This window comes from Diuraphis noxia, unplaced genomic scaffold, assembly GCF_037042655.1.
Source record: "Diuraphis noxia isolate RWA-SAM2 unplaced genomic scaffold, SU_Dnox_SAM2 contig0005, whole genome shotgun sequence".
Lineage (NCBI taxonomy): Eukaryota > Metazoa > Arthropoda > Insecta > Hemiptera > Aphididae > Diuraphis > Diuraphis noxia.
In genome coordinates this window covers 34,134,674-34,160,676 of record NW_028301715.1, presented here as the reverse complement: position 1 = coordinate 34,160,676, position 26,003 = coordinate 34,134,674, and positions in this window count along the sequence as shown.

The following is a 26,003-nucleotide window of genomic DNA, read 5'->3' as shown; positions in this document are numbered from 1 at the left end:
TATGGTCTTAGAATAAACAATGAAGACTGCACACTGTATTCTCAAGGACAATAAAAGGATAATTTAATCATGATAAAATTATGTTTTTTTAGTGGCAAGTGGCTTATAAAGTTTAAAAATTGTATCCACAAAAAAAACTTAGGGTTAAATTTTGAAAATAAAAATGGAAAGGGGGTATGGGCGCCCGCAGGCAAATAATTTTTAAGGATCAAAAAAGAAATTTAGAAAAAATTATAGTATTGGAATATATAAAGAAGACTGCACTATGTATTTTCAAGAAAAATAAAATAAGGATATTTAAATCATGATAAAATTATGTTTTTTAGTTGCAAGTGGTTATCAAGTTTAAAAATTGTGTCCCCAAAAATAAACTACAGCTATATTTTTAAAATAAAAATTGAAAGGGGGTATGGGCGCCCGCAGGCAAATGATTTTTAAGGATCAAAAAAGGAATTTGGATAAAATTATGGTCTTAGAATGCACAATGAAGACTGCACACTGTATTCTCAAGAAAAATAAAATAAGGATAATTTAACCATGATAAAATTATTTTTTTTTAGTGGCAAGTGGCCTATAAAGTTTAAAAATTGTATCCACAAAAAAACATTAGGGCTATATTTCAAAAATAAAAATGGAAAGGGGGTATTGGCGCCCGAAGGCAAATGATTTTTAAGGATCAAAAAAGAAATTTATAAAATATTATAGTTTTGGAATACATAAAGACATCTGCACAATGTAATCTCCAGTAAAATTAATGAAATAATATATGAAGGATAATTAAATCATGATAAAATTATGTTTTTTAGTTGCAAGTGGTTATAAAGTTTAAAAATTGTATCCACAAAAAAAACTTAGGGTTAAATTTTGAAAATAAAAATGGAAAGGGGGTGTGGGCGCCCGCAGGCAAATAATTTTTAAGAATCAAAAAAGAAATTTGGTTAAAATTATGGTCTTAGAATGCACAATGAAGACTGTACACTGTATTCTCAAGAACAATAAAAGGATAATTTAATCATGATAAAATTATGTTTTTTTAGTGGCAAGTTGCTAATAAAATTTAAAAATTGTGTCCCCAAAAATAAACTTCCATCTATATTTTTAAAATAAAAATCGAAAGGGGGTATGGGCGCCCGCAGGCAAATGATTTTTATGGATCAAAACAGAAATTTAAAAAAAATTATAGTAATGGAATACATAAAGAAGACTGCACTATGTATTTTCAAGAAAAATAAAATAAGGATAATTTAACCATGATAAAATTATTTTTTTTTAGTGGCCAGTTGCTAATAAAATTTAAAAATTGTGTCCCCAAAAATAAACTACAGCTATATTTTTAAAATAAAAATCGAAAGGGGGTATGGGCACCCGCAGGCAAATGATTTTTAAGGATCAAAAAAGAAATTTAGAAAAAATTATAGTAATGGAATACATAAAGAAGACTGCACTATGTATTTTCAAGAAAAATAAAATAAGGATAATTTAACCATGATAAAATTATGTTTTTTAGTTGCAAGTGGTTATAAAGTTTAAAAATTGTGTCCACAAAAAAAACTTAGGGTTAAATTTTGAAAATAAAAATGGAAAGGGGGTATGGGCGCCCGCAGGCAAATAATTTTTAAGGATCAAAAAAGAAATTTAGAAAAAATTATAGTATTGGAATATATAAAGAAGACTGCACTACGTATTTTCAAGAAAACTAAATTAAGGATAATTAAATCATGATAAAATTATGTTTTTTAGTTGCAAGTGGTTATAAAGTTTAAAAATTGTGTCCACAAAAAAAACTTAGGGTTAAATTTTGAAAATAAAAATGGAAAGGGGGTATGGGCGCCCGCAGGCAAATAATTTTTAAGGATCAAAAAAGAAATTTAGAAAAAATTATAGTATTGGAATATATAAAGAAGACTGCACTACGTATTTTCAAGAAAACTAAATTAAGGATAATTAAATCATGATAAAATTATGTTTTTTAGTTGCAAGTGGTTATAAAGTTTAAAAATTGTGTCCACAAAAAAAACTTAGGGTTAAATTTTTAAAATAAAAATGGAAAGGGGGTATGGGCGCGCGCAGGCAAATAATTTTTAAGAATTAAAAAAGAAATTTGGATAAAATTATGGTCTTAGAATGCACAATGAAGACTGCACACTGTATTCTCAAGAACAATAAAAGGATAATTTAATCATGATAAAATTATGTTTTTTTAGTGGCCAGTTGCTAATAAAATTAAAAAATTGTGTCCCCATAAAATAAACTACAGCTATATTTTTAAAATAAAAATGGAAAGGGGGTATGGGCGCCCGCAGGCAAATGATTTTTAAGGATCAAAAAAGAAATTTAGAAAAAATTATAGTAATGGAATACATAAAGAAGACTGCACTATGTATTTTCAAGAAAAATAAAATAAGGATAATTTAACCATGATAAAATTATTTTTTTTTAGTGGCAAGTGGCTTATAAAGTTTAAAAATTGTATCCACAAAAAAACATTAGGGCTATATTTCAAAAATAAAAATGGAAAGGGGGTATTGGCGCCCGAAGGCAAATGATTTTTAAGGATCAAAAAAGAAATTTATAAAATATTATAGTTTTGGAATACATAAAGACATCTGCACAATGTAATCTCCAGTAAAATTAATGAAATAATATATGAAGGATAATTAAATCATGATAAAATTATGTTTTTTAGTTGCAAGTGGTTATAAAGTTTAAAAATTGTATCCACAAAAAAAACTTAGGGTTAAATTTTGAAAATAAAAATGGAAAGGGGGTGTGGGCGCCCGCAGGCAAATAATTTTTAAGAATCAAAAAAGAAATTTGGTTAAAATTATGGTCTTAGAATGCACAATGAAGACTGTACACTGTATTCTCAAGAACAATAAAAGGATAATTTAATCATGATAAAATTATGTTTTTTTAGTGGCAAGTTGCTAATAAAATTTAAAAATTGTGTCCCCAAAAATAAACTTCCATCTATATTTTTAAAATAAAAATCGAAAGGGGGTATGGGCGCCCGCAGGCAAATGATTTTTATGGATCAAAACAGAAATTTAAAAAAAATTATAGTAATGGAATACATAAAGAAGACTGCACTATGTATTTTCAAGAAAAATAAAATAAGGATAATTTAACCATGATAAAATTATTTTTTTTTAGTGGCCAGTTGCTAATAAAATTTAAAAATTGTGTCCCCAAAAATAAACTACAGCTATATTTTTAAAATAAAAATCGAAAGGGGGTATGGGCACCCGCAGGCAAATGATTTTTAAGGATCAAAAAAGAAATTTAGAAAAAATTATAGTAATGGAATACATAAAGAAGACTGCACTATGTATTTTCAAGAAAAATAAAATAAGGATAATTTAACCATGATAAAATTATGTTTTTTAGTTGCAAGTGGTTATAAAGTTTAAAAATTGTGTCCACAAAAAAAACTTAGGGTTAAATTTTGAAAATAAAAATGGAAAGGGGGTATGGGCGCCCGCAGGCAAATAATTTTTAAGGATCAAAAAAGAAATTTAGAAAAAATTATAGTATTGGAATATATAAAGAAGACTGCACTACGTATTTTCAAGAAAACTAAATTAAGGATAATTAAATCATGATAAAATTATGTTTTTTAGTTGCAAGTGGTTATAAAGTTTAAAAATTGTGTCCACAAAAAAAACTTAGGGTTAAATTTTGAAAATAAAAATGGAAAGGGGGTATGGGCGCGCGCAGGCAAATAATTTTTAAGAATCAAAAAAGAAATTTGGATAAAATTATGGTCTTAGAATAAACAATGAAGACTGCACACTGTATTCTCAAGGACAATAAAAGGATAATTAAATCATGATAAAATTATGTTTTTTAGTTGCAAGTGGTTATAAAGTTTAAAAATTGTATCCACAAAAAAAACTTAGGGTTAAATTTTGAAAATAAAAATGGAAAGGGGGTATGGGCGCCCGCAGGCAAATAATTTTTAAGGATCAAAAAAGAAATTTAGAAAAAATTATATTATTGGAATATATAAAGAAGACTGCACTATGTATTTTCAAGAAAAATAAAATAAGGATATTTAAATCATGATAAAATTATGTTTTTTAGTTGCAAGTGGTTATCAAGTTTAAAAATTGTGTCCCCAAAAATAAACTACAGCTATATTTTTAAAATAAAAATTGAAAGGGGGTATGGGCGCCCGCAGGCAAATGATTTTTAAGGATCAAAAAAGGAATTTGGATAAAATTATGGTCTTAGAATGCACAATGAAGACTGCACACTGTATTCTCAAGAAAAATAAAATAAGGATAATTTAACCATGATAAAATTATTTTTTTTTTAGTGGCAAGTGGCTTATAAAGTTTAAAAATTGTATCCACAAAAAAACATTAGGGCTATATTTCAAAAATAAAAATGGAAAGGGGGTATTGGCGCCCGAAGGCAAATGATTTTTAAGGATCAAAAAAGAAATTTAGAAAATATTATAGTTTTGGAATACATAAAGACGTCTGCACAATGTAATCTCAAGTAAAATTAATGAAATAATATATGAAGGATAATTAAATCATGATAAAATTATGTTTTTTAGTTGCAAGTGGTTATAAAGTTTAAAAATTGTGTCCACAAAAAAAAATAAGGGTTAAATTTTGAAAATAAAAATGGAAAGGGGGTATGGGCGCCCGCAGGCAAATAATTTTTAAGAATCAAAAAAGAAATTTGGATAAAATTATGGTCTTAGAATGCACAATGAGGACTGCACACTGTATTCTCAAGAACAATAAAAGGATAATTTAATCATGATAAAATTATGTTTTTTTAGTGGCAAGTTTCTAATAAAATTTAAAAATTGTGTCCCCAAAAATAAACTACAGCTATATTTTTAAAATAAAAATCGAAAGGGGGTATGGGCGCCCGCAGGCAAATGATTTTTAAGGATCAAAAAAGAAATTTAGAAAAAATTATAGTAACGGAATACATAAAGAAGACTGCACTATGTATTTTCAAGAAAAATAAAATAAGGATAATTTAACCATGATAAAATTATGTTTTTTAGTTGCAAGTGGTTATAATGTTTAAAAATTGTGTCCACAAAAAAAACTTAGGGTTAAATTTTGAAAATAAAAATGGAAAGGGGGTATGGGCGCCCGCAGGCATATAATTTTTAAGGATCAAAAAAGAAATTTAGAAAAAATTATAGTATTGAAATATATAAAGAAGACTGCACTACGTATTTTCAAGAAAACTAAATTAAGGATAATTAAATCATGATAAAATTATGTTTTTTAGTTGCAAGTGGTTATAAAGTTTAAAAATTGTGTCCACAAAAAAAACTTAGGGTTAAATTTTTAAAATAAAAATGGAAAGGGGGTATTGGCTTGCGCAGGCAAATAATTTTTAAGAATTAAAAAAGAAATTTGGATAAAATTATGGTCTTAGAATGCACAATGAAGACTGCACACTGTATTCTCAAGAACAATAAAAGGATAATTTAATCATGATAAAATTATGTTTTTTTTTAGTGGCCAGTTGCTAATAAAATTTAAAAATTGTGTCCCCAAAAATAAACTACAGCTATATTTTTAAAATAAAAATCGAAAGGGGGTATGGGCGCCCGCAGGCAAATGATTTTTAAGGATCAAAAAAGAAATTTAGAAAAAATTATAGTAATGGAATACATAAAGAAGACTGCACTATGTATTTTCAAGAAAAATAAAATAAGGATAATTTAACCATGATAAAATTATTTTTTTTTAGTGGCAAGTGGTTTATAAAGTTTAAAAATTGTATCCACAAAAAAAACTTAGGGTTAAATTTTGAAAATAAAAATGGAAAGGGGGTATGGGCGCCCGCAGGCAATTAATTTTTAAGGATCAAAAAAGAAATTTAGAAAAAATTATAGTATTGGAATATATAATGAAGACTGCGCTATGTATTTTCAAGAAAAATAAAATAAGGATATTTAAATCATGATAAAATTATGTTTTTTAGTTGCAAGTGGTTATCAAGTTTAAAAATTGTGTCCCCAAAAATAAACTACAGCTATATTTTTAAAATAAAAATCGAAAGGGGGTATGGGCGCCGGCAGGCAAATGATTTTTAAGGATCAAAAAAGAAATTTAGAAAAAATTATAGTAATGGAATACATAAAGAAGACTGCACTATGTATTTTCAAGAAAAATAAAATAAGGATAATTTAACCATGATAAAATTATTTTTTTTTAGTGGCAAGTGGCTTATAAAGTTTAAAAATTGTATCCACAAAAAAACATTAGGGCTATATTTCAAAAATAAAAATGGAAAGGGTGTATTGGCGCCCGAAGGCAAATGATTTTTAAGGATCAAAAAAGAAATTTATAAAATATTATAGTTTTGGAATACATAAAGACATCTGCACAATGTAATCTCCAGTAAAATTAATGAAATAATATATGAAGGATAATTAAATCATGATAAAATTATGTTTTTTAGTTGCAAGTGGTTATAAAGTTTAAAAATTGTGTCCACAAAAAAAACTTAGGGTTAAATTTTGAAAACAAAAATGGAAAGGGGGTATGGGCGCCCGCAGGCAAATAATTTTTAAGAATCAAAAAAGAAATTTGGTTAAAATTATGGTCTTAGAATGCACAATGAAGACTGCACACTGTATTCTCAAGAACAATAAAAGGATTATTTAATCATGATAAAATTATGTTTTTTTAGTGGCAAGTTGCTAATAAAATTTAAAAATTGTGTCCCCAAAAAAAAACTACAGCTATATTTTTAAAATAAAAATCGATAGGGGGTATGGGCGCCCGCAGGCAAATGATTTTTAAGGATCAAAAAAGAAATTTGGATAAAATTATGGTCTTAGAATGCACAATGAAGACTGCACACTGTATTCTCAAGAAAAATAAAATAAGGATAATTTAACCATGATAAAATTATTTTTTTTTAGTGGCAAGTGGCTTATAAAGTTTAAAAATTGTATCCACAAAAAAACATTAGGGCTATATTTCAAAAATAAAAATGGAAAGGGGGTATTGGCGCCCGAAGGCAAATGATTTTTAAGGATCAAAAAAGAAATTTATAAAATATTATAGTTTTGGAATACATAAAGACGTCTGCACAATGTAATCTCAAGTAAAATTAATGAAATAATATATGAAGGATAATTAAATCATGATAAAATTATGTTTTTTAGTTGCAAGTGGTTATAAAGTTTAAAAATTGTGTCCACAAAAAAAAATTAGGGTTAAATTTTGAAAATAAAAATGGAAAGGGGGTATGGGCGCCCGCAGGCAAATAATTTTTAAGAATCAAAAAAGAAATTAGGATAAAAATATGGTCTTAGAATGCACAATGAGGACTGCACACTGTATTCTCAAGAACAATAAAAGGATAATTTAATCATGATAAAATTATGTTTTTTTAGTGGCAAGTTGCTAATAAAATTTAAAAATTGTGTCCCCAAAAATAAACTACAGCTATATTTTTAAAATAAAAATCGAAAGGGGGTATGGGCGCCCGCAGGCAAATGATATTTAAGGATCAAAAAAGAAATTTAGAAAAAATTATAGTAATGGAATACATAAAGAAGACTGCACTATGTATTTTCAAGAAAACTAAATTAAGGATAATTAAATCATGATAAAATTATGTTTTTTAGTTGCAAGTGGTTATAAAGTTTAAAAATTGTGTCCACAAAAAAATCTTAGGGTTAAATTTTGAAAATAAAAATGGAAAGGGGGTATGGGCGCCCGCAGGCAAATAATTTTTAAGGATCAAAAAAGAAATTTAGAAAAAATTATAGTATTGGAATATATAAAGAAGACTGCACTACGTATTTTCAAGAAAACTAAATTAAGGATAATTAAATCATGATAAAATTATGTTTTTTAGTTGCAAGTGGTTATAAAGTTTAAAAATTGTGTCCACAAAAAAAACTTAGGGTTAAATTTTTAAAATAAAAATGGAAAGGGGGTATGGGCGCGCGCAGGCAAATAATTTTTAAGAATTAAAAAAGAAATTTGGATAAAATTATGGTCTTAGAATGCACAATGAAGACTGCACACTGTATTCTCAAGAACAATAAAAGGATAATTTAATCATGATAAAATTATGTTTTTTTAGTGGCAAGTTGCTAATAAAATTTAAAAATTGTGTCCCCAAAAATAAACTACAGCTATATTTTTAAAATAAAAATCGAAAGGGGGTATGGGCGCCCGCAGGCAAATGATTTTTAAGGATCAAAAAAGAAATTTAGAAAAAATTATAGTAATGGAATACATAAAGAAGACTGCACTATGTATTTTCAAGAAAAATAAAATAAGGATAATTTAACCATGATAAAATTATTTTTTTTTAGTGGCAAGTGGCTTATAAAGTTTAAAAATTGTATCCACAAAAAAAACTTAGGGTTAAATTTTGAAAATAAAAATGGAAAGGGGGTATGGGCGCCCGCAGGCAAATAATTTTTAAGGATCAAAAAAGAAATTTAGAAAAAATTATAGGATTGGAATATATAAAGAAGACTGCACTATGTATTATCAAGAAAAATTAATGAAATAATATATGAACGATAATTAAATCATGATAAAATTATGTATTTTAGTTGCTAGTGGTTATAAAGTTTGAAAATTGTAGCAATAAAAAAAAAGTAGAGCTATAATTTGAAAATAAAAATGGAAAGGGGGTATTGGCGTCCGCAGGCAAATGATTTTTAAGAATCAGAAAAGAAATTGGGATAAACTTATGGTCTTAGAATGCACAATGAAGACTGCACTATGTATTTTCAATAAAAATAAAATAAGGATAATTTAATCATGATAAAATTATGTTTATTTAGTGGCAGGTGGTTATAAAGTTTGAACATTTTGTCAACAAAAATTAATTAGAGCTATATTTTGAAAATGAAAATGTAAAGGGGGTATTGGCGCCCGCAGGCAAATGATTTTTAAGGATCAAAAAAGAAATTTGGAAATAAAAATAGTCATAGAATACACAATGAAGTCTGCACAATGCATTTTCAAGAAAAATAAATGAAGGATAATTGTATCATGATAAAAATTATGTTTTTTAGTTGCACATGGTTAAAAAATTTTGAAAATTGTGAACACAAAAATAAACTAGATTTTTATAGTTTATTGAACAAATTATGATCAGAGGACACAATATTTACTGTGATTAACATTAGTTTATATGAAATACTGGTATAACACTATTACTCGTATGGCTTTAAAACCGTGATCCAAATTATGACAATATTAATCAGGTATATATAATATTTTAAGTATTAATAAATATTCATTATAAATGCTAAAAAAAGTATGTATAATTCACTAATATATAAGTATATTATTATATTTTTGTATAAATGTAGTATTAATATTTTCCTCGTTAATTTTTAAATATTTTTCATTGTTATGTTTACAATTTCGAATACCTTGTTAGTTAGTAAGAAAAGATCTATGCATAGGTCACGACCAGTGATGATAGTCATCTATCATCACTTGAGCTCAACTTACCATTGTCGATAGGTACCTAACCTAAACAAACCTCCTAATGACTTAATTAACCATCTGCATGTCCGCGGGGAAGGCAGTGCCGTAGCCAGGGTTAGGATTTGGGGAGGGAAAAGTGTATACAGTACTATACACTCAATACCCTCGGGAAGGCTGACTACGACACTGGGTTTAATAAGTATCAATCTAAATTATCGTATAATAATAAATGCTATTTGGGTAACGCGTGACAAACGGATGGTTAACTAGGACACTTTGAATAAGAAGATCCTTAGTTGATTTCCGATATAAGTGTTTACTTATCAAGTTGATCTCTTGATTGTTAACCTCTTAGAAATAGCTCTTATTATTAAGATGTTGAGCCTCTTGAAATATTTTTCTCCCTACTAGATTTTTAGGACTTCGTTGCTACTGCTTCTTAGATAATATATTATGGATAGAGCCATGCCCATTTTTTTTTGGTGTACATAACTTTAAGCGCATATTTATATGACCACGGGTGTCTGGCCGCGATAAGTGCATAAATGAGTATACATGAGGGGAACTGTTGTTCAAGTCCTAATTCAAAAATTGTCATGTAAACTCGCAAGTATGATTGGATGTAAATTGTACAAGTAATAACTAATAATTATTAAAGATTTATGTGTTTGTATTGTCTCCGACTTACAAGAATCCTGTTGAAGAGAATGAGAGTGCGACATCCTCATTAAAGCAAAACAACTTTTGTAATATTATTACATAAATGGAGTAATATCTAAATTATTTCCCCTTCCAACACACTAAAATTATAGTTATCATGCTTTTCGGGGCCCAAAAACGGCGGGTGGTACCATTAAGGTAATTTTATTTTTATTTTTATATGGTACCTAATAAAAACCACCCTAGACATCAGAGATTGAATTATTACGATTTTGAATATTTTTTAAATGAAACGATCTAAAGTAAATGTTTACACAATCTTTTCTACAATAAAATATTATTATTTGTTATTTCAACATAACATTTTGCTGTGTGATTGGTAATCTTTACATCACTGTGTCTGAACATTTTTTGTGACAAAGATCAATTGCCCAGAAGAAAATTTAATCATCTAAAATATTTCAAATTACATACTTATTGTTAATTATTATTATTAAAAAGTTATAGTATGAAGTATTATATCTCATATAGACTTAAACAATGTACAATTGGTTTCTTATTATTTTTCTTATTAAATAATATACGTTTTTTTTTTAAACAAATCCTTCGGCAATTATATATCCATATTGCGTGTGTTTGTTTAGAAACACGTGAGTATGTGGGGTAAGGATTCGTCACTAAGAACCCAGGTGGTCACCCATCCAGAAACTAGTGACGCCAGGCGATGTTTGACCACGGCAAACTACCACGCCACACCATACCCCAAAAAACAGTATACGACTAGTGTGCAGTGCATATACCAGGCCAGAGGCAATTTTTTTGTTTTCAAGATATCAACTGCATAACCTGATTTTACTGTTTGGTTTTAAACACATGTAAATAAGACGAGGATTCGTCACTAAGAACCCAGGTGGTTGCCCATCCGGGAGCTAGCAACTACAGTCGATGTGTTGACCTTTAGGTCCAAAATTTACTTTTTTTAACATATAGAAACCATATCTATTATATGAGATAATTAGTACTTGTACGTCTATTTTTCATCAAGTTCAAGAATTTTTTTGAATTTTTATAGCTAATAATAACAACAACACGTATGTCACTTAAAATACCTATTGAATACCTATGTAATAAATACATACGTGAACAACAAAATTTTTTTTTTTATTTCTCAAATCTTATATTTAAAAAGTCCATTAGACTAGTCGAAAAAGTCTATGATTAACACTAGTATAGATTCCAACACTCAACTAAAATAATACTTTAAAAATGATTGTATTTCTCAGAAAAATTACCTATCACCAGATCTTATTTCTTCTTTTCAGCATTAGAGATTTAGATTAATTTTAAAAAAACTAGTAATATGGGTTGCTTTCAATTTCATAATGAAATTCTTTTAACTCTTAATCGCCTTCAAAAGTTGTTTTACTTTTATCTGGACAAATTACTATTATAAATTTTTATTTTAAAACATTTTATTTTTTCTAGAGCAAAGACTTTTTATGCATTTTATATATTTTTTCTTTTTTGTAAGCTTTATTGTATGCTTATTTCTAGGTTAGTAGTAGTACACAGCATATTTAAAAACTTATGTGATAAAATTCTAAATGTTTTTAGTGCATCTTTTGATACTTTATTGAAAATCAAGCACTTAGGTAAATATTTTTATGGATCAGAATATAATTATATTAAATATGAAAGAAAAATGAAATTTTTATTTGCTTTTTAATTTTTTTTTTTCATATATACAATATATCATGTGTCTCAAATAACAGGGTACACTTTATTGCTCATTAACTTGTAAATATCTTTAATTCTGTTTGTTGGACATTAAACTAGACAAATCATTCATAAATTCCTATATGACTTAAAATTCTTATAAGTCATGTATTTCTTCATTCTTTTTAAATGGAAATCCCTATTTTAAATATCATTTTTGGATATCATGAAATTCTCATACAAGGAAGGTCTCATCTGATCATACCAACCTAGTATGTCGGACTACAAAAAAAAATAAAATTAATTTTCAAAAATTTACAAAATATATAATGCCATAGTACACTATAAAAAAAACCAAATTTACTGGAGACCAAACCAAATAACTAAAAAGTATAAATAAAATATAAATAATCGCCATTTAAATCATCTACAAAAAAATATTTAATCAATTATGCTCATATTAACCAAAAAACTATTTAATCAAAAAACAAAATTTGTAATCAACATTGTTATACTAAACAATTAGAACTATAAATTCTTAAGATGTAAATAAAAATATTTAACCAATTTATTCACTTATGAACAGGCAAGAAATTATATTAACAAAAATTATATATATATATTCATACAACTTCAATAACAAAATTATCATTAATGACAAATTAAGACTCAGATGTAACATAAATTAACTAAATTTTATATATCTATACTCACGTTCCTATTCAATCACAATAAATATATGCTTTAATTAATAATAAAAGGTAGGATAAAGAAAGCCGATATTCAAAATCCTTTTGAGTATTATCAATTATACAATAGCAAACTATAACATACCAATTAATATATTATTAAAATGTAAGATTTTAATTCATCACAAAGTGGCGTCCAAAAAAGGGACTCTTATTCATAAAAGATTTAAATAAAAATATACAATTCACTAAAATAACCCTGATCAGATTATTTTTAAAAAGAATATTTAAAAAAAGAATTAAACACATAGTTGTTAAGATTCAAATAAATTTAAAATTATAGTCCAAGCGTTGAACAAAAATAAATAAAATATAATCCAGAAATGTTTAACACGTTTTATATAAAATAATTGAACACAGAGTGGTTAGGATTCAAATAAATTTGAAATAATTATCCAATGACTAATAATAAATAAAATAAAATCCAGAAATGTTTAACATATTTTTTAAAAAAGATTTAAACACTGAGTTGTTAGAATTCAAATCAATTTAAAATTATAGTCCAATGACTAATAATAAATAAAATATAATCCAAAGAAGATTAATGCATTGTATATTAAAGAATTAAACACATTTTATAAATAATTATCCAATGACTAATAATAAATAAAATAAAATCCAGAAATGTTTAACATATTTTTTATAAAAGATTTAAACACTGAGTTGTTAAGATTCAAATAAAATAAAAATATATTATAACTATAATATAGTCCAAATGAGGACTAATAATAAATAAAATATAATCCAAAGAAGATTAACACAATTTTTATAAAATAATTAAACACACAGTTGTTAAGATTCAAAGAAAATTAAAGAAGATTAAAATATTTTTTATAAAAGAATTAAACACAAATATGTTTAGATTCAAATAAAATAAAAATATATTATATTCCAAATTGTAGACTAATAATAAATAAAATATAATCCAAAGAAGATTAAAACATTTTTTATAAATGAATTAAACACAGAGATGTTTAGATTCAAATAAAATAAAAATATATTACAACTATATTATAGTCCAAATGATGACTATTTAATAATAGATAAAGATGAAATAAATATATTAATATAATATCAAATTAAATTAAAATTATAGTCAAAGCGTTTAATAATAATAAATAAAATATAATCCAAAGAAGATTAACACATTTTTTATAAAATAATTAAACACACAGTTGTAAAGATTCAAAGAAAATTAAAATATATAGTCCAAACTATGACGAATAAAATAAATAAAATATAATCCAAAGAAGATTAAAACATTTTTTATAAATGAATTAAACACAGAGATGTTTAGATTCAAATAAAATAAAAATATATTATAACTATATTATAGTCCAAATGATGACTAATAATAGATAATGATCAAATAAATATATTAATATAATATCAAATAAAATTAAAATTATAGTCAAAGCGTTTAATAATAATAAATAAAATATAATCCAAAGAAGATTAACACATTTTTTATAAAATATTTAAACACACAGTAGTAAAGATTCAAATAAAATAAAAATATATAGTCCAAACGATGACTATTTAATAATAAATAAAATATAATCCAACGAAGATAAATACATTTTTTATAATAGAATTAAACACATAGTTGTTAAGATTCAAATAAAATTAAGATTATAGTCCAAACGATGACTAATAATAAATAAAAGATAATCCATAGCAGATTATCGCAAATATAATTCATAGCCGACTTTTAACAAATAATTCTGATTTAAATACAAAAAAAAAAAAAAAAATGAAAAAATAAAGAAATGTCCAGAGATAACAATAACGATCAAATAACTGAAACAAACAACAAAGTTTACTTAACACAAGTGTTCACAATCATGGGCAAAATTAACTTTTCAATAATATCAAACAAATGTATTTTTTTTTCAAAAATAATATCGAACTTTAAGATTTCACCTTTGATATAGGTACCACATAAAAATGGTAAAGAAAACCAGAGTATCAGACGGGCCATAATACAATAACATAAATATAAACGATAAAAACTATAAAAACATTGGAATCGACAGGTACGAATGTACGACATAAATCCATCAAATTCCAAAGATCAATTTCGCATTTACAACAAAAGCGATTAATGAACCCATAGAAAAAAATAAATAAAAACATATCAAAAAAATCACGACAATATGCCATAATAAATAACATATTATTTTATCAACAATGCACACCATAATATTATATCAATTACACCATATTTTTTCCTAATGCATGATTTTGAACCTTATTTTCCAATAGATTTATACTAATAGCAGAAAAAGCATGCCTTACAACATATAAAAATTATTAAAGGAACTAAACAAAATAAGGAATGAAATTCCACAAATAGTAAAAAAAGGGCACAAATTGTACAAAAAAATTATTTAGACAAAAGTCACGGAATAGTAAGCCTTAATCTAGGTGACCAAGAATTAATAAAATTTCCATTTTCACAAATAGGCAAAACGCATAAATTAGCACAAAAATACAGAGGCCAATCTAAAATAATTTAAAAATAATAAATAAATATCAGAATTAAATTATAAAGTAAAATTAATCTTCGATAAAAAACGAACTGAAAACATCATTCATGTTAGAAGAATAAAATCATATTATTACAAGTTAACCATACAGCAAAAATACAAATTAAACATAATAACCAATTAAAGTGTCATAATTTACAGATTTCTACAAGACTATAGGTACCTAAAAATAATACTAATAATCTAATTACAAATCAATGTTCAAAAATAATAACACTAAAGATAATAAATTTAAAGAAGACACAACATTTCAACATTCAATCACAACAACAAAATGCCTTTATAAAACCAAAATCAAAAACATTAAATTTTACATCACCATACCATAAACACACACCTTAACATATCGCTACTATACCAAACTATTGAATGGAGTATCAAAATATTAGCAAGACATTTTACTAATCTAACCCTATGTCTCATGAATAAACAACATAATAATATACTAAAAAAAAAATTACTCATGGGAAACAAAAAGTCTACGCCAATCACAAAAACAACAAAACCGAGTTGTATGGATACCACTAAAATATTTTAGTTAAAAGAATTTTAAGTCATATAGGAATTTATGATTGATTACAGGGTATAATTAAAGGGTAATGAGTGAAAAAGTGTACCTACCCTGTTTTATGGGACACACGGTATATATATATATATATATACATAAACATATGATAAAATTCATAAAATATTTAATTAAGTAATTTTTATACCTAGTGTAATAAAATGATATAATTTTTTTTAAGACATATCTAACTGCATATATTTGATGAATTATTAGTAAGTACATAAAAGTCCTAGCCCTACAGTTATTAATTATAACTTTTACTTCCAATCATGCCTACATTCAATTTTATTTTTTTAATCATAATCATAATACAATCTTGTATAAGTAAAGTAATATTAAACAAAAGTGTTCAAATATTTTATTTTTAAATTGAAGTCCTACCTAAGATGAATATTTTGAGAATGAGAATTTATAATATTTAAATTTTTTGACTTATCAACCCACAACTATAATACTTTTTTTTATTGAGCATTACAATATTTTTCATAATAAGACTATTAACTAGTTTAATGAAATTGTAAATTTGTATATAAAAATAAAATTTGTTATTTTAAAGTTAATATTAATTTAATTGATGTGATATTTTAACAAAATATGTAATGACAAAGTCATACTTTTTACAAGACTTATAATAATGTAAACAATCAACAATCAAGAGCTTTTTTGACATGTTAACACCTAAGAGGATGTCAATGCATTTCTTTTTTTTCTCTCTGACCCACGCACAACATAGCAAATATTACGTTCACTATGATCATAATAATTTCTAAAATTAGAGTGAAATGGCCTCTTTTAAAATTTTAAGATACTTATTATTCATACCTAGAGCATCTTATAGGCTATATTTGAAGCAAGTTATGAATACTTTAAAATACTCATAAATCAATTAATAATTAAAATATAATAAGCCTATGATATGCCCTAGAAAAATTTAACCATTAATTTTTCTCTAATTTTAGAAATTATTAAGATTATTGTGAACAAAAAATTTGATATATTGTGCATGAGCCGGAGAAAAAAAATTCCACTGACATCCTCTTAATCGGCCTAACCAACCTTCTCTTTTTATTCTATCCTATAAGTCGAAGGTTGTAAACCTTACCTAACCTGGTAGTATCACTGAAAGGGTCGAGTGACCTTTGCAATTTAAGATCCTTTCCTACATATTCAGAATTGTTAACATAACTATTCTACCTAACTATTCCCCTTCCCCCACCTAACCTAATTCTCTCTCTCTACCACTACCCCTCTTTCTTCCAATCCCTATCACGCCCCCCCCTTAACCTATCACACTGTCTCTCACAACCTCTCACAATTCTCTCTCTCTTTTTGTTCTGTTCCCCCACCTAACCTTATCATCACCCTTTGACACTACCTCTCTCTCACCCTATCACACCATCACCCCCACCTATATCTCTCACACTCACTCGTCTTACATTCCCCCTATACCCGTTTTTTTCACACTTGCACCCTCTCATGCACTTTATCTCCTTATCATTCATCCTATCTACCTCTCTCACTACCTCTCACACTATCCTTCTCTCGCTCTCTCTTTACAAGTCACTATAGTATCTACCTTACCTAACCTAACCTAATCTAACCTTACCTCACACTATCTATCTCTCTTACTAACTATCCTTCCTTTTCTTTCTCGCCCTTTTTCTTCTGCTTCTCTACCATCTCTCTACGCTACCTAACACTATCTCTCTCTCTCTCTCTCTCTTTCTCTCTCTCTCACTCTCTCTCTGCCCCCCCCCCATTTCTTTATCCTTCTCTGCCCCCACTCCCACACTCCCAGTCCCTATAGTACCTACAGGTCATCGTACCTGATAATTGGAAAAATATTTAAATATCATTGAGGAAATTATTAAAAAAAAAAATTTTAAATATTATACCTGATCAATTTCCTAATCTTTATCACGATTTTATTGATAACTTGAATAGTGTTATACCAGTGGTTAGAAACGAATAATTTAAAAATTGCAAGTAATCTATCCCCTGATCAATTAATAAATTAATAAAATAAAAATAAACCTACTGAAAAATAGAAAATTACTTACCCAATATCCGAATCTACTATAAAACTTCATCTTCCAAACATTGTTAATACATTACACTGGCTTCGCAACGAATATGATATTTAGTTGATAAATCTTCACTGACGAATACCATATCTGAAATTTCAATAAAATATTCAACAATATTTTCTGACCTATTCATTTTAGATTCTGAAAGAAGTGATGAATGTATTGATTTTACAATGATGTGCGTTTTTTTATGTGTGTGTCTGTACAGCATAACTAGTCGAAATAATGCTTCAATTTCAAACTTTGGGGGTGGTTTCCGATGTAAAAGTGAATATCCTTGGTGCATTATAAAGGTCAAAAGTAAACATTTTCCAACAGTTTTCAAAAAAATCGAGAACAACAAAAAAAAGTGACAGAAAAACGGAAATTTTAACGCAAAATCAGTTTTCGACCAAATCGATTTTTTTATATGGTTGTAATTCAAAAACTAATCACTGCAAATACTTGAAATTTGCACCAAATGTTTATGTTAGTGTTATCTATATACAGTTTTTTTTTTAGTTATTTAAAGACCACTGAAATTTTCAATTTTTTTGAATTTCAATTTGTAAGTAATTTTGAAGTTGAAAAATCATAAAATCTTTTGAGTTTATAACTAAGGATTAAATTACAACACTAAGTTTTCCTTCAAGTTGCTATAGAGAAAACTCGAAGCATCATTGAAGGAAAAATTTGAAGTGCATTTGAATTTTAAATTTTTACGAAATAGCGTAACGATAACGATTTATCCTGAAACGATTTTAAATATTTGTTATTATTCAAAAAGTATAAGTCGTAGATACTTGAAAATTTTATCAGTTATTTAGATTGGTATTTTCTTTACATGATTTAATTTTCAAAATATTTTTACTTTTTTTTAGATATTTATAGACGACTGAAATTTTCAATTTGTCTGAAAATTTTTTTTTTGAAAGTGTCGATAAAATTTTTTTAGCCCTATCCAAATACTTGAAAATTTAATATAGAGTTCCTCATAAGTTATTCTTATAGTGAATAAAAAATTATAAGGATACATAGGCATAATTTTTTTTTATTAGCATTTGAAGTTCAAATATTGACAAAAATTCGTCAAAACCATGAATATATTTTTTTTAGTGTTTGTCATTACGTTTTGGGGCAGTAAAAATGCTTCGACTTTTAACTTCAGCACCTTGTTAAATCAGAAAGTGAATCTAGTTGATACTTTGGGGGATAAAAAGTAAAAAATTCTTAATATTTTACTAAATAATCGGGATAAACAAACTAAAAATTAACGGAAAAACAGGAAATTTTACGTACAATCAGTTTTCGACAAAATCGATTTTGATTTTCGATGTAACTTTAAAACGAACGACCATTGATACATGAAATTTTCACTGAATGTTTATATAAGCACCTATATTCTATCCACCATGAAATTTTTAAAAATTTTGACTTAAGTTTAACTATTCATAGGTATATGCAATTTTCGATCATGATTAGTTTTTTTAAAATTAATATCGATAACAAATTTATTTTGTGGGTAGAAAATATTGAAGATTTAATACAAGGCTCTTAACATATTGTTACAATAGCAGTTGAAAAATAAAATAAATTCATAGTCACAATTTTTTTTTATAAGCATTCAAATTTTGAATTTTGACAAAAAACGTAATAATCACAAAAATTCACAAATTGTTTTAAGCTAGAAATTCATAAAATTTTTTTTTTTAAATCTAAGATTTGAAAATTTAATACAGCATTCCTTACAAATTTGTCAATCTTTATCACAAAAAAAAATGTCCACCGGAAATTCAAATTAAATTTTTATTAACATTTGAATTTCAAATATTGACAAAAATTCGTCAAAACCATGAATATTTGCGAATTATTTTGTAGTTCAAAATTCATAATATTGTTTGTATTTATATCTGAGGTTATAAAATTTAACACCAAGTTTCCCATAAGTTTTGCTTCAAATAGCTATAGAGAAAATTTGAAGCGTCATTATAGGAAAAATGATTTGAGCGTTAGAGTTTTAAATTTTTATTAAATCGCGTAATGATAACGATTTATCCTCAAACCAGGTATATGTATATCTATGATAATATGAGTTATTATGAATTATGATAACTACATGCAATGTTTTTGGAAAAATTGATTAACCATGCCTTATGCAAAATGCGTCCTAATTGAAAAATAAAATATTTGTTTCAAAATAGAATATATATGACAATATTTAAATATAATATATCCTAGACTGACAAATCATCTTCGTTCAGAATCGTTTTTCGTATACAATGATACCTATCATTGCATTCAAATTTAATCCCATCCATTACAGTAACCTACTGTACATCATAGCGACATCCACGACTTACCCGCTTTTTTGAGTTATTTATAGACAACTGAAATTTTCAATTTATCCTTATAGTGATTAAATATTATAAGAATACAATTTATGCACCATTTTTTTTTATAAGCTTTTAGTTTTAGTAGCTTTTTTAGTTCAAATTTTTACGAAATCTGTCGAAAACGCGAAAATTTGCAAGTAATTTTAAAGTTTAAAAATCATAAAATCTTTTGTGTTTATAACTAAGGATTAAAAATAGAGAAAACTCGAAGCATCATTAAAGGAAAAATTTGAAGTGCATTTGAATTTGCATTTGCAATTTTAGAATATATATGAGAATATTTAAATATAATATATCCTAGACTGACAAATCATCTCCGTTCATAATCGTTTTTCGTATATACAATGATACCTATCATTGCATTCAAATTTAACCTACCCCCTAATGTACAGCAGAGCGACATCCACTTACCCGCTTTTTTTTATCATTACAGATAATGTATAGCTTAACAATCCGTTTAATGTTATTATGTGATTTTATTATTTTATTCAAGAACTTATTAATTTTATATGGCTATAAAAACATTATACCTACTGTATGGCTACTAAAACTCTAGTACCGATTCATTTTTATTTTAATAATTTTTTATACAAACTTTAATTATTATTGCGTATTATAGTTTGTTTATTTATTTTATTCCAATAATTCATGAATATTATATATTAATTTTTGAAATATTGTGTTTTAGAAAATAATCAACAAATACGATTAAAAAGTTATTTACCTAACCTTACGCACCTACATAAAAATAACAATTGTACAATTTTAAAGAAAATAATAACTCTTGTGTGTATGACGTATTAGATAGGTACACTATTTTTACAGATATCTATTATATATGTGATTAGTAAATTTTTCATAAGCGCTCCCCATAATCAGGATAGGTAGTTTAAAATTCTGCAGTGATCAATTCTCTTAGCCTTTAGAGTTTAGACCATAGGGCTATACGTGTACCTACAAGGTTATAACTTATAAGTACTTATAAGTTATAAGATATTAGGTGAAGAATAAAGGTTATAAATAACAATAAACGTCTATAATGTATATGATTTATAACAATAAAACATACTTTATAATATATGCTCATTACTTTTAACGTTGGATTTGGAACAAATTGCCAGTTACGAATTAAAATTGATCCCTGTGAGTTGTGGAGTTATCAGTTATAACGGATATTAAAATTAATTAAACAAAAATTTAAAAATGTCTATTATAAACACATATATAGCCATATAGGTTATAATTATAAAATTACAATCATTCTACGCACGGCAACCTGAAAAAAGACGCAGCGCGTATAGCGCGTTTATATTATTCGATCTCGCGCGTATTTATTAATTTAGCGCTCAGAAATAAAATATGCGTCAACGATACTTGAGTAGTATATTTTTCGTGACATTAAAAAATTTATTTAAAGCCTAACAAAAAATTAAAGTGTTAACAGAATATGAAAACAAACTTACCACAAATATCGACTCTTTCGGGCTTTGGTGAAAACCGCGACGTGTATACATATAATATGATATACACTCCGATGCCGACACGAGAACGCATCAGATACTGAATTGAAGTTTGAAAATATTATTATATATAAAATTAAAATTTTACATAATACAGAATATTTAGTGCTAATTGAAATTTTATTTTTAGAATCAACTTTAATTTAATCGGCTGTCTCTTCTGAAACGACTAAGACAATTGCCATAGATTATATTATATAATGTCAATTAAATAAATCCAAAGATATATAATATTTGAATAAAACTTTTCATACCATAGAGGTTCATGTTTAAGAATATTATTCATTTTAATTATTAAATTATTGTGATATAACAATAACCAAAAAAAAAAAAAAATTGCTATTTTAAATTTAAAATATAACAATAAAATATATCATTTCAATATTAGTTTTTATAGTTTATTTGTTTGATTATTGATTGAAATCATGCATTTTTATGAATTACAGATATTATATACCAGCTATTATATACCCGATTTTTATCTTCCCTACCTAGTTATAATGTGTTAATTTATGTTTTAAATATTCAAGACCTTATTTTACTCTCAAACGAATTTAATATTTCTTCATTAGTTATTAAAAAATTATATTTATTTTTATTCTAAAAGCCATAGTCCATAGGTACCATAATATTATTCATCATAAGGTCATAATAATTATAATACCTAAGTAACTTTTTTTTAAATTGTATTTCATACAAGACGTACCTATTACCTATATTAGGTAGGTATTAAAATAATAATAAACTATTCAAATTCGTACATTATGTTATAATCTTGTTTTTCAGAAGCATTTGATAATTTCATAGTTATTATCAGTTCTTTTTTAATCTGTCACATTATTTGTTTAATTTTTTGTTACTTTGATATATAAAAATAAGCTTACTGACTTATAGACAAGTAGTATTTTATTTTTATTTACTGTTTTATACTAAATTATTTTTAAAGATATTGATTACATAAAACTATTAAATGATTTTTTAAGTGTCATACCTATTACCTGTACGATTATAAATTATAATATACAACAATTTTAATCAAATTCAAAAAAAAAAAACTGACAGTTGACAGTATTTTATTATTCATTAGTAATTTAAAGTTCAATACTGCCATAATTGGATACAATATGGCACAAAATTGAACATAGCTTAAATTCAATTACTGCCATATTTTAGTATGTCTGAAAATCAATTTCTGCATGCAATACAGCCACACCTAAACATATTATGACAGTCTTGCATTTGCTTAAAAAATTATAAAAGGCCATAAGTCTGATTTTTTTGAGTTTAAGAGTGTATTTCATTATATTTGAAAAAAGTCATGATATTTGTAAGTATACGTATTTAAGTTTTTAGTTTCAAATGCATAGGTGAAGAACTCATTATTGTAAAAGTGTACGGTCGTGTACCTCAATAATTTGTTTATTCAAACCGCAAAATAATAGGTATGAAAACAAACTTACCTTAAATATCAATTATTTCGGGCTTTGTTGGAGTCCACGACGTGGACGCACTCCGACGTTGACACTGTAACGCATCAGATACTGTTGAATTGAAGTCTAAAAATAATATGGTTTAAAAAAAAAATTATACGGAAAGCAGGATGTTTTTCGTTCAATTCTGTTTTGCTATCTAATTGAAATTTTAGAATCTTTAATCGACTGCATCTTCCGCAACGACTTTGACAATCGCCATAGATTATATTATATTAAATCAATTAGATAAATCCACAGATATATATTATTATACAAATTATTATTATTAATATTATTATCAAAGACGTCTGTGTATACAATTTGTTCATTGAAATAATAAATGATAAAAAATAATCATACCGAAATAATGTATAACTTTAAATAATTAAAGTTATGTCTAACAATATACTTATAAAGTACCTAGGTCTTATTTTAATTATTTTTTTAAATGTATTTATTCAATTATTGATTAATAGATAGTGTTTAAATGTTAGAAAAGCACATGCGTATTTTTTTATGAACTACGGTAGCCACTCGATTATTCGAACCTCGATAATTCGAAAAACTCTATAAATCGAACTTAACGCTTAGTCCCCTTAGAAAATCTCTATAATTACTAGAAAATTCGTGTATTCCGGACTCCTCGATATAATTTGAAATTTCTGTCGATACGACATACTCTACAATTCGAATTTCCTTAAACGCGATTATATGTATTTACTATTTTACATAATATATATGAAGATTATGACTACTATAAATTTGGGAGGGCCGTGTTTGCGCCTAAATACCGTATATGCGCCTATATGCAAAAAACTCGATTGCGCTTAATAAAATTAAAATACGTTAAATACTTATTTGCGCCTAGTTAGGTTACAAATAAATAAATTTGGCAACATTGCAGTAAAACTTAAATTTCTCGTCCCACTTTTTTCAGACTTCGAACTGACAGAATAAAATTTATTGAATTATTCTGGTGTGGTTAAAAATTTGTCTTTACTGTTCTGTTGTGTAGTTATTATTTTTTATTGTACCTAATGTACCTTTATATTTTTAAAAAATTTAATTTAAAATTTTTCTTCACTGTTCTGTTGCGTCGTTGTTATTTCTTATGTAGGCACCTATTATATTTTTAATAAAATTAAATTTAAATTTTTCGCGTTACTTTGACTTTGTTACTTATATTTTTTATGAAGTTAATTGTTGATGTTGATGTATCTCTTAATTCGTTGATAACCTGGTGTTTTTTTATAACTGCTTTATTTTTTATTTGTTTTATTGTTGTATTAGCAAGATTTAATTTTAAATATGTATCTGTTTGAAATTCTATTAGAGCTTCCACAAATTTTATGATTGATGGATGAGCGTTAAAAAAATATGAATTAAAATGTTTATGAAATGATTCACATGCGTTTGTTGTCTGTGTTAGATTATTACAACCTTTTGCCCATAATTCAGGGGGAAATAGACTATCTTCGCTTACGAAATTTTCAACTAAATAATCAGCAAATGATTGTATTTTTTTTTCTGCTGGAATTTCAGACATTAGTTCCAAAAAGCAACCTGATACTTCTCGTGGATGTAAAAATGGAAGACCGAAACAATATTGTAACCATTTTCCTTCTGGACTATTAGATTTATAAATATTAGTTAATCCAAGACTTTGAATTTTTCTGTACCAACATTGTCCCAAGTGAAATCTGCAGGTGGAAAGTTTTATATCCGGCCAAATATTAGATGCAGAGTTTAAAATGCTTTTTTCAAAGTCAGAATATATTTCAACAGGACAAAACTCAAAGTTTAAATTTGAACATAAACGCTTAATATTTTCGAATACATATTCATAGACGTCACAACATTTTGATGGTAACAAACAAAACACTAGAGGTATGTAATGGTTATTATAAAATCCATGAATTGTGAAAAGTTGACAAAAAAATTTTGTGCAATAAGTAAATGTACCATCGACGTATATAGTATTAACCAAACTTAAAAACTGCAAATTTGTGGTACACGTAAAAATTACAATATTTTTTTCTATGTCATTTACTGCAATCATTGATTCTCCTTTAGATGATAACATATTATTTGATACTAAAAATTCTTGAACTTCAACAATATTTTTTGGAATATTTGTTTGTGTGTTTCTACACGGGTACATTCTGTCACGAATTAATTTAACGTCACCGTAATCTAACGTGTCAAAATTATTCTTTGTAATTTCAGAACGTATAATTTTAATTGGACGATCAGTCATGTCTTTGGCTCTTTTTTTACACGCACTTCGAATAATTTGACGATTTAATTTTTTTTCATCAGTATTATGGTTATGATTTAAATTGCTACTTACAGTTACATTTCCATTTTTAATTAGTCTTGCTAAACACGATTTCATTGTACAACGCCAAGTTACATTACCAGATATACTTTCATAAACTTTTCTGAATTTAAAACTGTCGATTATAAGTAAATCTTTAAAATTGTTACTCGCACCTTTTGCTAATATAATTTTATTTTCTGTCATTTTTGAAACAAAAATACACCAAACTGAAATGTTTAATTAAGTGAAGTATAGCGACGACTAACTATCTTGCGGTCAAGATTTTAGAAAAACCGCCGTAAAATGCCGTATATCGACTATGTAGGTAATAAAAATTATCTATAGCAAAGATAAATAGTTAGATATGATTAAAGATTAGTATCCTATGAAGGTATATCGAGTCATGACTGATATAGAAATTAAATTTCCCAATATTTCACAGTGGTTCAAAAATGAAAATAGTTGGGAAAACGTTGTTGCCAAATTTATTGATTTGTAACGTAATGGGCGCAAACAAGTATTTTAACGTGTTTTA